Genomic DNA, 14,675 nt, shown 5'->3' with positions numbered 1-14,675 from the left:
AGAGCTCAGAGAGAGTTTGGAACTAGAATTAGAATTCAGGAATTTACCTACCCCAAAGTGGTTAGAACCATAAGACAGCCAATGGGAACAGCAAGAGAGGTAGAAAGAAACCCAGAATGCTATATTATTTTTCTGTTTAACCTATGTTTATCATCACAGCATAGAGTCAAAAGCTAGAAAAGACCAAGTAGGATGAAGACTAAGAAAGCATCACTGAACTTGGAGATCATAGAACCTGGTCACTGGTCATTTCTTTGTAAGTTGTAAAGCTACATGTAGGAAGTAAAGGTTTAAGTGGCTGGTGAGGCAGAGCTAACAAGCACAGTCATATCCTCCAAGATGTTTCCTGCTGAAAAAGCGAGCTAGTGGAGCAGCTCTTGTGGGGTACGGGTAGAGAGTTTTGTTGTTGTTTTTGTTGCTGTTTGCCATTGATAAGAAGCCACTGTGCGGGGGAAGAGGAGTTGCCTGGTGGTTTAGTAGTTAAGATTCTGCACTTTCACTGCCGTGGCCCGGGTTCAATCCCTGGATGGGGAACTGGGATCTCACAAGCCAGGCAGTGCAGTCAAAATAAAAAACAAACAAAAAAAAACCCCCAAGAAGCCACTGGGGAAGGGGAGAAATTGACAGTGCAAGAGAGACCATTCAGATTTGTAAGATGAGTATAATCCTTATTTTGCAGATGAGGAAACCAAGGCTCAGAGAGGTGAAATAACTTGCCCACAACCAAAACCAGTAACCAGCAGAGAAGGAAATTGAATCTTGGTTTGTGTGACTCAGAAACTTAAGGTCGTCTGCTCACATCATGCTAACCAACTCCCTAGCAGGTATCAGAAAACATTCATCTCATAAGTCCCTCCATGGATATATGGAAAATGTATCAATGGCTGGCCATTCTTTCTGCTTGCATTTTAAGGTAGCTTTGTGATATTCTCTAAAATCACACTTCTATTCGTAAACAGAGAAGCCACTCTACAGAATGTAACTCAAGAGGAACTAGAAAGTTCCCTAGCTGTCTCCTATTTCTCTCCTGCTTAGAAGGCTTCCATGTTCCCTCTGCCACTGATGTTGAACAGGTGGCGTCACTTCTCAGAGGGACGCTCTACAAGAAGCAGAACAGGTTTAACCTTGCATGATTTTCACCTTCACCACGTGAGTAGGTAATTAAGATTTAAATATTTTAACTTATAAAGACTTTCTTATACCTCCTACTGGTCTAAATTAAAACAGGATCTGGTTTTCAAACAAGTCAAATAGACAAAAATATCAAGTACTTAAAATCAGTACAGGGCACCCAAATTCAATAATGCCAGAGCAGGGTCTAGACATAAGAAAGAATCTGGCACTGGAGTCTTCATGTAAATATCTTTTGTTTTCAAAGATAATATTGGTGTAACTGATTACAATCTGGGTATGTAGGTGTGGCTGAAATACAATGCTTGAAAAATAACTTTAAACACACTACACATATGCTACGCTTTGTTTTGCTGGTCAACTGGTTGACAGGCTTGAAGCAAACAAGTTCTGTAAGGTCTAAAACTTATACAGTCTTGGGTGTCCTCGTTAAGACAAACGTTAAGATTTTCAGAGTACCTGCAGAGGCCTCAGGGGAGCCCAGGGCAAAGGAGTGGTCGAAGAGCTTAATTAACTCTGCAGAAAAGCTGCCTCTGGCTGCAAATCACTTTTGGAGGAGTTGTTATTGCATGTGGCCCTGCCTATTTACCTTCCTTTATTTCTTGTTGTCCCTGAGTCTTCATTTGAAAGGAGCCATCCCATTCCTTGTATTTGGGCTGTTCTGCCCCTATGCTATGGCTATTTTCTCAGCTGCCCATAACGTTGCCACATTTTTTACTGTTCTTGTTTGGTGCTTCTTTGAATGATTTCCTCTGCCTTCAGTGTGGAAAATATAAAATGATGATAAAAACCTCAGCGCTGGAAACTGCTTGCACTATAAGTTCTTACTGTTGGTGATTTCTACATGGTACTTGCTTTTCAGACAAGCTGATGTGAAATTACTCAGCTTGGGAAGCCCCAAGTCAAAGAGTTTGAACATATTTGGGGCATTTTTCTACCCTGTACAGAAGTCCTTTCATAACGGCTATAACAGAAGGATGGAGAAACTCATAGTTCTATGATTAGAAATTTTGTCTTGTGGATGGACCTAGAGACTTTCATACAGAGTAAGTCAGAAAGAGAAAAACAAATATATGATATCGCTTACATGCGGAATCTAGAAAAATGGTACAGATTAACTTATTTGCAAAGCAGAAATAGAGACACATGTAGAGAACAAACGTATGGATACCAAGCGGGGAAGGGAGGGTGGGATAAATTGGTAGATTGGGATTGACATATATACACCACTATGTATAAAATAGATAACTAATGAGAACCTTCTGTATAGCACAGGGAACTCTACTCAGTGCTCTGTGATGACCTAAATGGGAAGGAAATCCAAAAAAGAGGGGATATATGTATACGTATAGCTGATTCACTGCCGTACAGCAGAAACTAACACAACATTGTAAAGCAAACAATACTCCAATAAAAATTAACTTTTAAAAAAAGGAGGGCTTCCCTGGTGGCGCAGTGGTTGAGAGCCCACCTGCCGATGCAGGGGACATGGGTTCGTGCCCCGGTCCGGGAAGACCCCACATGCCGTGGAGCAGCTGGGCCCGTGAGCCATGGCCGCTGAGCCTGTGCGTGCGGAGCCTGTGCTCCGCAACGGGAGAGGCCACAGCGGTGAGAGGCCCGCGTACCGCAAAAAAAAAGGAAAAGAAAAAAAAGAAATTTTGTCTTTATTCGGCTAATCTTCATCATGTATGTGAAGATGGCTCTCATCTCCCATTCTGCCCCCCACTCCAAAGTCTTTTCTTTAATGTAAACAGACTCATTTCTGTAACCATTTTACATGCAACATTGTTACCAGACCTTCTTACCTTCTTTACACCTCTCTATCAATTCCAATTTACTAATCAGCCTCTAAAAATGTAGACTCCAAAACTGAGGACCATATTTCACATCCTATAGAGAGCATAATGTTGTTTTTCTGGACAACATGCATTTCATTAATGCACCCTAACATTTCCTGATGAGATATCAATAGCAAAGTCACAGAAAAATTCATTTGGTGGGTATTTATTCAGCACCTACAGCATACCATGTGTCAATCAATACTTTACTTGGGATATAAGGTGAAACAAGATAGGCTTCTTGTTCTCAAGTTGCTTAATAAATAAAGGCTGTCTGTTCAATGTCAAAGAGTGTGATGATAACAGGGAAAACTTCCCAAAGAAGATGCTTTAACTGAGTTTGAAAAGATAGGAGTCATCTCGACAAAGAAGGCAGCTATGGCTAGCCAAGGCATTGGTCTGGGTGTGGACAGGGAACCATAAAGAGGCATGACCCCACAGGGGAGCAACAAGAGAAGAGGGATCACAAGAAATAAGAGTACTCAATAAGATTTTGAACTCTCTCTTGACAGATCTGGGGAACCACTAAGTGATGGTGAGATTTGCATTTTAGGAAGATCACTTTGTCAGATTCCTCACATCAGGAGACTATTGAAATCATCCAGGGAAGACACAATGAGAGCCCAAACTAGGGCAGAAGAAGTAGAAATGCAGAGGAGAGTGCCACAGGGATCAGAAAGTGCCCCACTCAATGACTTGTGGGATACAGAAGAAATGCACACTGGGGAAAAGGGCCTAATAGCAGATAGCAAGTGGTTAAAGCAGGGACTTTACACAGATGAATTTTAGGGTTCGAATCCCTGCTCTACAGTTTCTGGTTGTGTGACCTTAAATTATTTAATTCCATCAGAGCTCGGAATTCTCTTTGCAAAATAGGATACTATCACCTTTTTAGCAGGGATCCGACAAAGACTAAATGGAATAATGGATAAAGTGCTTACCTGTTTAGCTCAGTGCACATCACATGATAAGTTCTTGATACAAGACAGCAGGTAACTGGTGCTGGCTGTTTATGGTGGTGGTGATCATGCTACTGCAATTCAGCAAGATAGAGAATTCAGGGGGAGGAGCAAGTTTAGGGGAAGAGCTAATGATATTACAAGAGCAGCTCATACTTGTACAGTGCTTTCAATTTTCAAATGCCTCTTGTATCCATTATCTCATTTCATGTTCAAAAGAACCCTGCAAGTCTCACTTTCATTTCTAGGACAATTCATTTCTAGGACTCCATCCTAGGAAAATAATCCAAAATGAGAATAAATGACGGAAAAATGCTTATGAGATATGGTCAATTTTTTAAAGAAGAGAATGCGAAGTTGTATATGTAGAATAATTTCAATCACGTTTAAAATAGACTGGGAGAAAATGAACCAAAATATTACTTTTTTCTAGAGAGTGGGATTATAAATGATTTTTAAATTCTTCTTAATATATTTCTGTGTTTTTCAAATGTTCTATAATGGATAGGTATTACTTTTACAATGGAGGGAGAAATGATGCCCTTTTCTTTTGTTTTCCATTGTCTTATTAACAATGTTTTGTTAAGTAGGTAGGTTAGTCATTATTATTTTCTTTGTTTTATAATACTAAGACTTCTGTCAATAATAATAACTATAACTAACACTTACATAGCACTTACTACATGCCAGGCATTGTTCCAAACATCTTAATAAATATTAAGTCTAGGCATGAGTGTAGAATTTATTAGAATTATCCCATTTTTATGTTTTTGGCTGTAAATAATAGAAATGTCTACTTAATAGAGCTTAAACAAAAATAGTATTTATTGGCTTATGTAACTGGAAAAATCTAGAGGTGAAAACATAGAGATGGGGCATGGTTCCAATCAAGACTGCAGTTCACGTCTCTGTGATTCTCCGGGTCCTCCTAGTCTGTCAGCTTCATCCACAGGCTAACGGTGAGGCGTCTGTGATAGTTTTTGATCCTGTCCTACATCTGCTCAGGAAATTGTCCAGGAGAAAAGACAGCTTCTGCCTCAGGCTTCCAAACGAGAGTCCTGAGATTCTCTGGTTGGACAACTTAGGTCACATACCCACTCCTGACTCAATAACTGGGGGGTGGGGTGGGAAGAGGGGCAAAAATAAAATGTGCTGAGTGTCTTAAGTCAACCAGGACGGCCAAGGAATTGGAAGTGGGGGGAGATGGGGGAGGGGTGTTAACAGAATGAAAATCAAATAGGAAGGGAAATAGGGGAAAGGATACTGAGTAGGAAATAGACAATATCGATTACTTTATTTCTCAACATTCAGTTTAGGTTGGATCTTACTGCCAAGTTAGCTACAAATTTCATCTTTCCTCCTTCCCAGCTGTCCTTCCTGGGATCCTTATTTTGGTTCTCTATTTGTTATTCTGTGCATCATTGAATAGATGTTGATAAAGTAGTCTATGAAACCCCTCAGCTTTAAATCACCTGAAAACCCTCTGAATTGAAGGTAAGATGTAGAACAAGCTATATGCCATGTTTTTTTCTTTGTCTTATATTGACAATATTTGCTTGTTGTTTCAATTAAGAAATGTCAGAGAGTGAGCCCAGTCAGCTTCTTCGGCGGAGCCTCACAGGGTAAGAGGGGCTTGGTGGAACCCCAAGGTCTATTTCTGGTTTTATGTTTGTTGTTGTTTCATTCTGTTTTTTATATAAAAGCTTTGAGTTGTAGTTCACATACCATTCAATGTGCCCATTTAAAGTGTACAATTCAATAGTTTTTAGGAAATTCACAGAATTGTGCACTTATCACCATAATCAATTTTAGAGCATTTTCATTATACCCAGAAGGATCACTGTACCTATTAGTAGTCACTCCCTGTTTCCTGCCCGCCCTTCCTCCTCCCAGCCTTAGGCAACCATTGGTTTACTTTCTATATCTATAGATTTGCCTTTTCTAGACATTTCATGTAAGTGGAATCATAAAATATGTGGTCTTTTACAAATATCATGTGATATCACTTATATATGGAATCTAAAATACGACACAAATGAACATATCTATGAAACAGAAACAGACTCACAGACATAGAGATCAGACTTGTGGTTGCCAAGCGGGAGGGGGGAGGGGAGGGATAGACTGGGAGTTTGGTATTAGCAGATGCAAACTATTATTTATAGGATGGATAAACAACAAGGTCCTACCGTATAGCACAGGGAACTATATTCAATATCCTGTGATAAACTATAATGGAAAAGAATATGGAAAAGGATGTGTGTGTATATATATATATATATGTATATATATATATATCTGAATCACTTTGCTGTACAGCAGAAATTAACACAACATTGTAAATCAACTATATTTCAATAAAATTTTTTAAAATAAAATAAAATATGTGGTCTTTTGTGACCGGCTTCTTTCTCTAAGCATCGTGTTTTCAAGCTTAAGCTAACCATGTTGCAGCATGTATCAGTGCTTCATTTCTTCCTAGATAATGTTCCATTATATTATCCATATATATTATACTATCCATGTAATATTCCATTATATGGATAGACCACATTTCAATTATTCATTCCTCAGTTGATAGTTAAGTTGTTTCCACTTTTAGACTATTATGAATAATACTTTTATGGATATTTGTGCACAAGTTTTTGTGTGGACCTATGTTTTTACTTCTCTTGGGTATATACTTAAAAGTAGAATTTCTGGGTTTCCCTGGTGGCGTAGTTGTTAAGAATCCGCCTGCCAATGAAGGGGAAACAGGTTCATGCCCTGGTCCGGGAAGATTCCACATGTCACGGAGCAACTAAGCCCGTGAGCCACAACTACTGAGCCCGTGTGCCACAACTACTGAAGCCTGCGCACCTAGAGCCTGTGCTCTGCATCAAGAGAAGCCACCGCAATGAGAAGCCCACGCACCGCAACAAAGAGTAGCCCCCGCTCGCGGCAACTAGAGAAAGCCCCTGCGCACAGCAACGAAGACCCAACACAGCCAAAAATAAATAAATAAATTTATTTTTAAAAAACCTTGTTTATTAAAAAAAAAAAAGTAGAATTTCTGGCCCATATGGTAGTCCACTGTTTTGCAGGTCAGAAATTTTATCAGAACCCTTCAAGTACTATCTTTAGGTAACCAAACTCAAAAGAGATTGCCAGGGACTCCCCTGGTGGTCCAGTGGTTAAGACTCCACACTTTCACTGTGGGGGGCATGGATTGGATCCTTGGGTGGGAGGGAACTAGGATCCCACATGCCATGCGGTGTGGCCAAAATTTAAAAAAAGAGAAAGAGAGAGAGACTGCCATGTAGAACTAGAAGATAATACATCAATTGACATTACTGTTTGCCATCAAATGGCATTACTGTTTTCAGGGGACCAGATCACTCATGCTAACTGCTTGGAGAACCTCCTTTCCAATATCAAGGTGTATGAGAAACTGAAAATGACTGCATTTAATTTTTAGTTTAGTACTCACAACAGCTCTCTGAGGCTTAGAGTGACTAGATAATCTGTTCCGGGTTACATAGAAAACAGATGGAAACAGCAGGATTGCAACTCATGTCTGCCTCTTTCCAGAACTCTCTGTCTTAAATACTAGACTAGACTCATACCGCTCAAATGCCACCAAATATTTAACTGTCCACTTGTTGGAAATGAGTTGCTTCCAATGTTTTCACCCACAGCACTAGTCCTTCTGCAAATGGCTACTTGAAATAAGTATGTGTTCTCAGTAGTTTTATTCTCAAAAGGTGACCTGGTGTCCAAATTCTGGACATGTCTTTATGTGCCTCTGCCTCTACTGACTTTTTATGAGAAGTTGTTCCTGATCGCATTTGCTGGCACACGTCCTTAAAAGCACAGTCAGCAGCATTCAAATCAGCTCCTGGACGCCTGCCCGACGGGGACTTTTGATGATCTCTGTACTATTTTGAGATAAAAAGGGTTCAGCATCCAGCCGTCCAAAAACATAGTCTAAATCAGCTTTTAAATCCCTCGTTACATTTTACAAGGTGGAGGCCGCTGAAGACTTGAGTTGTTTCCAGGTATACTCCAGTAGGTCTCTCTAGGTCCCGCTCCTTTTCTGGGAATGGGTTGCAGACCAGACGAGGCGCGGTGAGGTGACTAACCCACCATCATGGCCTCAGCTGTTGCTCATCTTGGAACAACCAGCTTTACAGCTCTTTTGAGAAAACCAGGGTTGTATCACCTGTACTTGGCTGGTATTCACACGCTAAATTACATAGCCACGGTAAAATATTATGAAATCAAGACTCACTTTGAGAAGTTTTGTTAAATTTGTTAGATGTGACAGTGGTATTGTGGTTAGGTGAGGAAAAAAAGATTTTCCTTTGAGATGCATACGAAAAAAATATATCTAAGGGTGGGCTTCCCTGGTGGCGCAGTGGTTGAGAGTCCGCCTGCCGATGCAGGGGACACGGGTTCGTGCCCCGGTCCGTGAAGATCCCACATGCCCCGGAGCGGCTGGGCCCGTGAGCCATGGCCGCTGAGCCTGCGCGTCCGGAGCCTGTGCTCTGCAACGGGAGAGGCCACAACAGTGAGAGGCCCGCGTACCGCAGGAAAAAAAAAAAATATATATATATATATATATATATATATATATATATATATATGGGGTGAAACTGAAGAATAAGAGGTTGCCCCTAAATGAAGAGCCTGTGAGAGGCAGACGGAATTGAATACTTGATATAAATAATTTAAAATGCATAACTGTTATTCAAATCGTTGAGATTTGACTACGGATGCAACTTTTCAGATCTGATAGAAATTATTTACACTGAAGTGCTCAGAGAACAGTCAAGATAAACGATAAGGCAAATGTATCAACTGACATATTTGGTGAGGATAAGTGATACTTGAACATCACAAGATTGAGTTAACATCCTCAAAGAGAAAGTTTGTAACAGTTTCAAGTTGTAAAGACTGATGTATGGGGCAATAACCTATCCTTGAAAGAGAAGTTATTCTTGTAATGGTTGTTTATTATATCTTTTACTCTTGGTTGCTGCCCTAGATAGATTAATGTTGAAGCTTTCAGTATCTATGAGGTTGAATTTACAGTGACAAAGAGTGCAAATCAGCCTCAGGATTGAGAAAGGTGAAGAATGGCTTTCTCATTCTTACCTTTGAGAAAAGGTGAAGAATGGCTTTCTCATTCTTCATCCTGCCATTTTGCTTAGTTCTTTTTTTTTTTTAAATTATTTTATTTATTTATTTTTGGCTGCATTGGGTCTTTGTTGCTGCACACAGGCTTTCTCTAGTTGCCGCGAGCGGGGGCTACTCTTTGTTGGGGTGCGCGGGCTTCTCATTGCTGTGGCTTCTCTTGTTGCAGAGCACGGGCTCTAGGCGCGCAGGCTTCAGTAGTTGTAGCACTCAGGCTCAGTAGTCGTGGCTCATGGGCTCTAGAGTGCAGGCTCAGTAGTTGTGGCACACGGGCTTAGCTGCTCCACGGCATGTGGGATCTTCCCCGACCAGGGCTTGAAACCATGTCCCCTGCATTGGCAGGTGGATGCTTTTAACACTGTGCCACCAGGGAAGCCCCGCTTAGTTCTTTAAAAAGAAATGTGGGGTGTTCAATCCTGCGTTCGGCTGTTTTCTATCACTCAGCTATAAGTCAATTCTAATTTGAGTTCAGAGGTGATTGACGAAAACCAAAGTCAACTCTCAACCATCATCTACGTTTTGTGTTATCTGTGACCTCTTAGCTCCTCAACCTGCTCACCCCCTTTTGTGTCATTCCTTTGAGGAAATGCAAGGACATTTTTTTAAAGTCAATTTTACCGCTCTTGAGAAATTCTGGCAAAAGGAGATTAGGGAGTGAGGAAAGAAAAGAAAAAAAAGCGAGGCAGAAAATCGTGGTGAGGCAATTAATTGAGGTGAACTTTGGGGATTGTTTGTGGCTTTCCATTATTTAAGTTCCACTTCTTATCAAAAATGAATACAGCGGACTTCCCTCATGGCGCAGTGGTTGAGAATCTGCCTGCTAATGCTGGGGACACGGGTTCGAGCCCTGGTCTGGGAGGATCCCACATGCCGCGGAGCAACTAGGCCCGTGAGGCACAACTACTGAGCCTGCGCGTCTGGAGCCTGTGCTCCGCAACAAGAGAGGCCGCGACAGTGACAGGCCTGCGCACCGCGATGAAGGGTGGCCCCCGCTTGCCACAACTAGAGAAAGCCCTCGCACAGAAACGAAGACCCAACACAGAAAAAATAAATAAATTAATTAATAAACTCCTACCCCCAACATCTTCTTTAAAAAAAGAAAAAAAGAATACAGTGCAATTTGGCTCCTGTATGCTTAGTAAATACCTCAAAACTTCCTTAGTTAGTGCCTATTTCTTTTTTTTTTTTTTGAGGGTTTTTTTTTTAACATCTTTATTGGGGTATAATTGCTTTACAATGGTGTGTTAGTTTCTGCTTTATAACAAAGTAAATCAGTTTTACATATACATATGTTCCCATATCTCATCCCTCTTGCGTCTCCCTCCCTCCCACCCTCCCTATCCCACCCCTCCAGGCTTACTGGCTATTTCTGCCTGCTACTAAGCCACTTTGAACCATTGAGCATTAAGTGACAATACAGAAAACTGGAACTTCTTAAGGCATTGCTGACACCTGAAACATTAACAGGCTATAGTTACCAAATTCCTGGTCCAAAGATGTTCTATATTTGTGTGGTGATTATATATTCTAAAGCTAAGGCATATGATCTGATGAGATGAAACATTTGAAATCAGAGCAGTTAACCACGATACATACTTGACAGTTAAAATATTATTTTCCCATCCTACACCTTGTTCTTAATTGCTTTCATTGCTGTGTATTGAGCAGCCTTGACCTTAACAAACCCTTCCATTAAGATAGAAACCAAAACAAAGAACATGTGTTAGAGAGGAAGAAAACATGTAAAGACAAATAGTCAAATAACTGGAAATCACGGTGCTTAGATATTTAATATTCTTCAGCAATGTTAGTCATTATTTTAATAAACTTGGTTCTTTCAAACAGTTGTTAGGCCATTTTTAAAAACTGGCTTGCAATTGTGGCAGATCTGATTTGCAAGAACAAAAGAGAGAAAAGCAGTCTTGCTATATTCAGCACTAGGAAGATTACTCTTAGAGTATTGTGTTCAGTTTTGGTTTTCCTAATTGAAGAAGATTGTGTACAACTTGGGAAGAGTCCCAAAAAGTCAACCAAAACATTCAGAGGCTAGAAGAGAAGGCATATGGAATTCAGCTTCCAGAAATACACAAATGGAAAATAATGAATGTTCAAGTGTATTCACTATAGCATTATTTATGACAAAAGATTGGAATCTACCTAAAAGTTCATCATTATGAGACTGGGTAGATGAATTATAGCTCAGCTATACAATGAAATTTACTGTAGATGTAAAAATGATTGAGGAGGGCTTCCCTTGTGGCGCAGTGGTTGAGAGTCTGCCTGCCAATGCAGGGGACACGGGTTTGATCCCTGGTCCGGGAGGATCCCACATGCCGTGGAGCAACTGAGCCTGTGCACCGCAGCTACTGAACCTGTGCTCTAGAGCCCGTAAGCCACAACTGCTGAGTCTGCGAGCCGCAACTACTGAAGCCCGGGCGCCTAGAGCCCGTGCTCCACAACGAGAGAAGCCACCGCAATGAGAAACCCGTGCACCACAACAAAGAGCAGCCCCCTGCTCGCCACAACTAGAGAAAGCCTGTGTGCAGCAATGAAGACCCAACACAGCCAAAAACAAATAAATAAATTTATTTAAAAAAAAAAAAGATTGAGGAAACTATTTTGTGTTAGGGAAAGATCTCCAAGATGTATTGTTAAATGAAGCAAGCAAAGCACAGAACAGTGTGTGGAGTATGCTGTCATCATGTTGAAAAGTAAAAGGAGAGATGATATATATTTATATCTATTTGTGTATGCATAAAAATAATCTCTGGAAGTGTATACAAGAAATTAGTGACAGGGAGTTTGGGATTAGCACATGCAAACTGTTATATACAGGATGGATAAACAACAAGGTCCTACTGTATAGCACAGGGAACTATATTCAATATGGTGTGATAAACCATAATGGAAAAGAATATGAAAAAGAATAAATATATATGTATAACTGAGTTACTTTGCTGTACAGCAGAAATTAACACGTTATAAATCAACTATACTTCAATAAAATTAAAAAGAAAAAGAACAATGACAGTAATTGCTTTCCAAAGGTAAGCAAAAATTAGATGGATGTGAGATGTACGTGTAAAGAGACTTTTATACCTTTGAATTTTGATTTTTACATATGTATTACTTACTTTAAAACTAAATAGATAACTTTAAATGAACGGCAAAGAAGAAAAGATACAAAGTGAAGACTGGTGAGAGAGATGAGGATTTAAATTTTGTCTACATTTACGAAGAGCCCTAAGTAACGCACCTTATCTGAGTATCTCCATAATCAGTGTAAATTACCACATGTTAACTTAATTGCAAAGACAAACAATGAATGAATTGATTGTGCCATAATACAGTTCACTCATGATGCAAAGACACGACCCTAATTCACAGAACAGAAGATTGAATTAGTAACTGATTTTTTTCCAAAATGACGAACAATTAGTCAATGAAAGAATAATACAGTTCTCTATTCCCTGGACCTCATAATGTTTGTAAAGCACTCTGTAGTTTGCAAACTGCTTTCACTTATGTTATCTCATTGGATCCATCGTTACAAAAACGTTGTGTGGTGTACAAGACAGAAATTGCTATTTCTCATTTTACAAATGAGAAATGGAAATAAAGAGAAGTGACCACTTGCTGGTGGTCTCAACCAGCATGACAGGATATCTGAAACTGGAACTGGCTTGAGAAATGAGGGAAAGACGATGGCCAAGGCCTTGCCAAGTCCCTGGACTCCTTGGAAGTACTTACAGCTTTAAAATTCTTCTGCTTTTTGCCCAGAGTTATTTCTCAATTAATAATTTTTCTTTGTTCTGGTTCAGAGATTTAGCTGAATTTCTGACTCATCTTGTTTCTTTATAGAAAAAGGCATAGAAACCCTTCTTACCTTCCATCCATTCAATCTTTCCTTTTAGTGAAAGAATCATGGAAGAGAGCTGATTAGAATGCGCATTCCTGACACCTCTCCCAAGATTCTGAGCAATTGGGTCTTGGGTGGAGCCTGGGAATATGTGTTTTCCGTAAGCATGTGACTATACTTAGACTGGGGGTCTGAGCATTGCCCTGAAAAATATGCACAACGTGAAGTGAGATTGTTTGTAATGAGTTACTCTGTGTGGCTGATTAAAATCAAGGAGGCCGGATAGGATAGGGAGGGTGGGAGGAAGGGAGATGCAAGAGGGAAGAGATATATATATGTATAGCTGATTCACTTTGTTATAAAGCAGAAACTAACACACCATTGTAAGGCAATTATATTCCAATAAAGATGTTAAAAAAAAAATGAAATAAATAAATAAAATCAAGGAGGCCTCTCAGAGTCTCTTTCCAAGCTCATTATTGCTGCAGAAAAGGCAAAGGCAGGGAGCTGGGAGTGATGACTAGCCTCTAGTGAGCTGAAGGGAAGACAGTGGCGACAGCGCACAGGGCTAATATTTGCCTAGCAATTCAGGAAAAGATTCACAGACTTAAAACTCATCAGTTGTATTCCTTTCCCTCTGAAACTCTCCAAGTATGAGACTGAACTCACCTTGGAGAGTCTGAACAAGTTGCCTGTTTGCTTCTAAGGAGAATTGTAAGTGTTGACCACGTCTGTAAAGACCTAAGTGGTTTGAGATTTGGTCTCCTGGTGACTGCCTCTTGCCCTCTGCAGTGCTGGAGCAATTTGTGATCTGGTGGGGTACACCCACTCACAGGTCCCAAATTCCATCTAGAGAAGAGGGACCTGGAAACCACAGAGGCCTCATGGTGGAGGACACTTGTTTACCTAAGTTCTTCCCCACTCCAGCCCTGGTGAAGCCCCTAGTTTGGCTTCCTTCAGAGTTTCTGTACCAACATTTATCTTTTTTCAGCTGGCTTCTCCATAAGACAGTATTTTGTGAAAGCTGCTTTGGAATTATTTTAAATGGCGTAGTGCCTAAAGAGTACATTTGTCATTGGCTGAAGGCTTTTATGGTTCTGCATAATTTTCTGAGTGTTTTTCACTTGGTACTCATGCCCCAAGACAATTATCGAAAAAGATATACATTTATTAATTGAAATAATAAATACTCTGTAGGTGTTCTAATAAAATGTGGTGATTTAAGGGTTAAGTGGTATATAGACTCATTCTGGAATAGCAGTAGAGCACACTTCTGTAAAAGCCAAATGGAAAAGTACAGAGGGAGAAAAAAAACAAAGAAAAGTTAAATCACGGTGCACTAGGTACACAGAAACAATGGAGAGAATTTGAAGAAAATATCACCTCATACGTTTAGGAAAGGTGTATTCACGAGAAATTTCATTTGCTAACTATTTTTCCTCGGTTCAAAGATTTACAGGTGCTACTTTATCTTGTCACCTTATTTGTCCGTAGAGCATGTCCTCTACAAAAATAAGAGCCGTTCTGAGCTGTGACCACTTATTGACCTTATGGAGTCACTGGATGCAAATTAGCCAATTTCCTGCTCGCCACACTTTATTAGTTGACTGTTAGTCTACCTTCCAAGAAGGAAGCAGTGACTAGAAGTTTGTCTAAGGACAAAACTGGATTACCGATTACATTTGCCTCAAATCCTCAAACTTTCTTTCATAA

This window comes from Lagenorhynchus albirostris, chromosome 9, assembly GCF_949774975.1.
Source record: "Lagenorhynchus albirostris chromosome 9, mLagAlb1.1, whole genome shotgun sequence".
Taxonomy (NCBI): Eukaryota; Metazoa; Chordata; class Mammalia; order Artiodactyla; family Delphinidae; genus Lagenorhynchus; species Lagenorhynchus albirostris.
Note: the sequence above shows the minus strand (reverse complement) of the source record.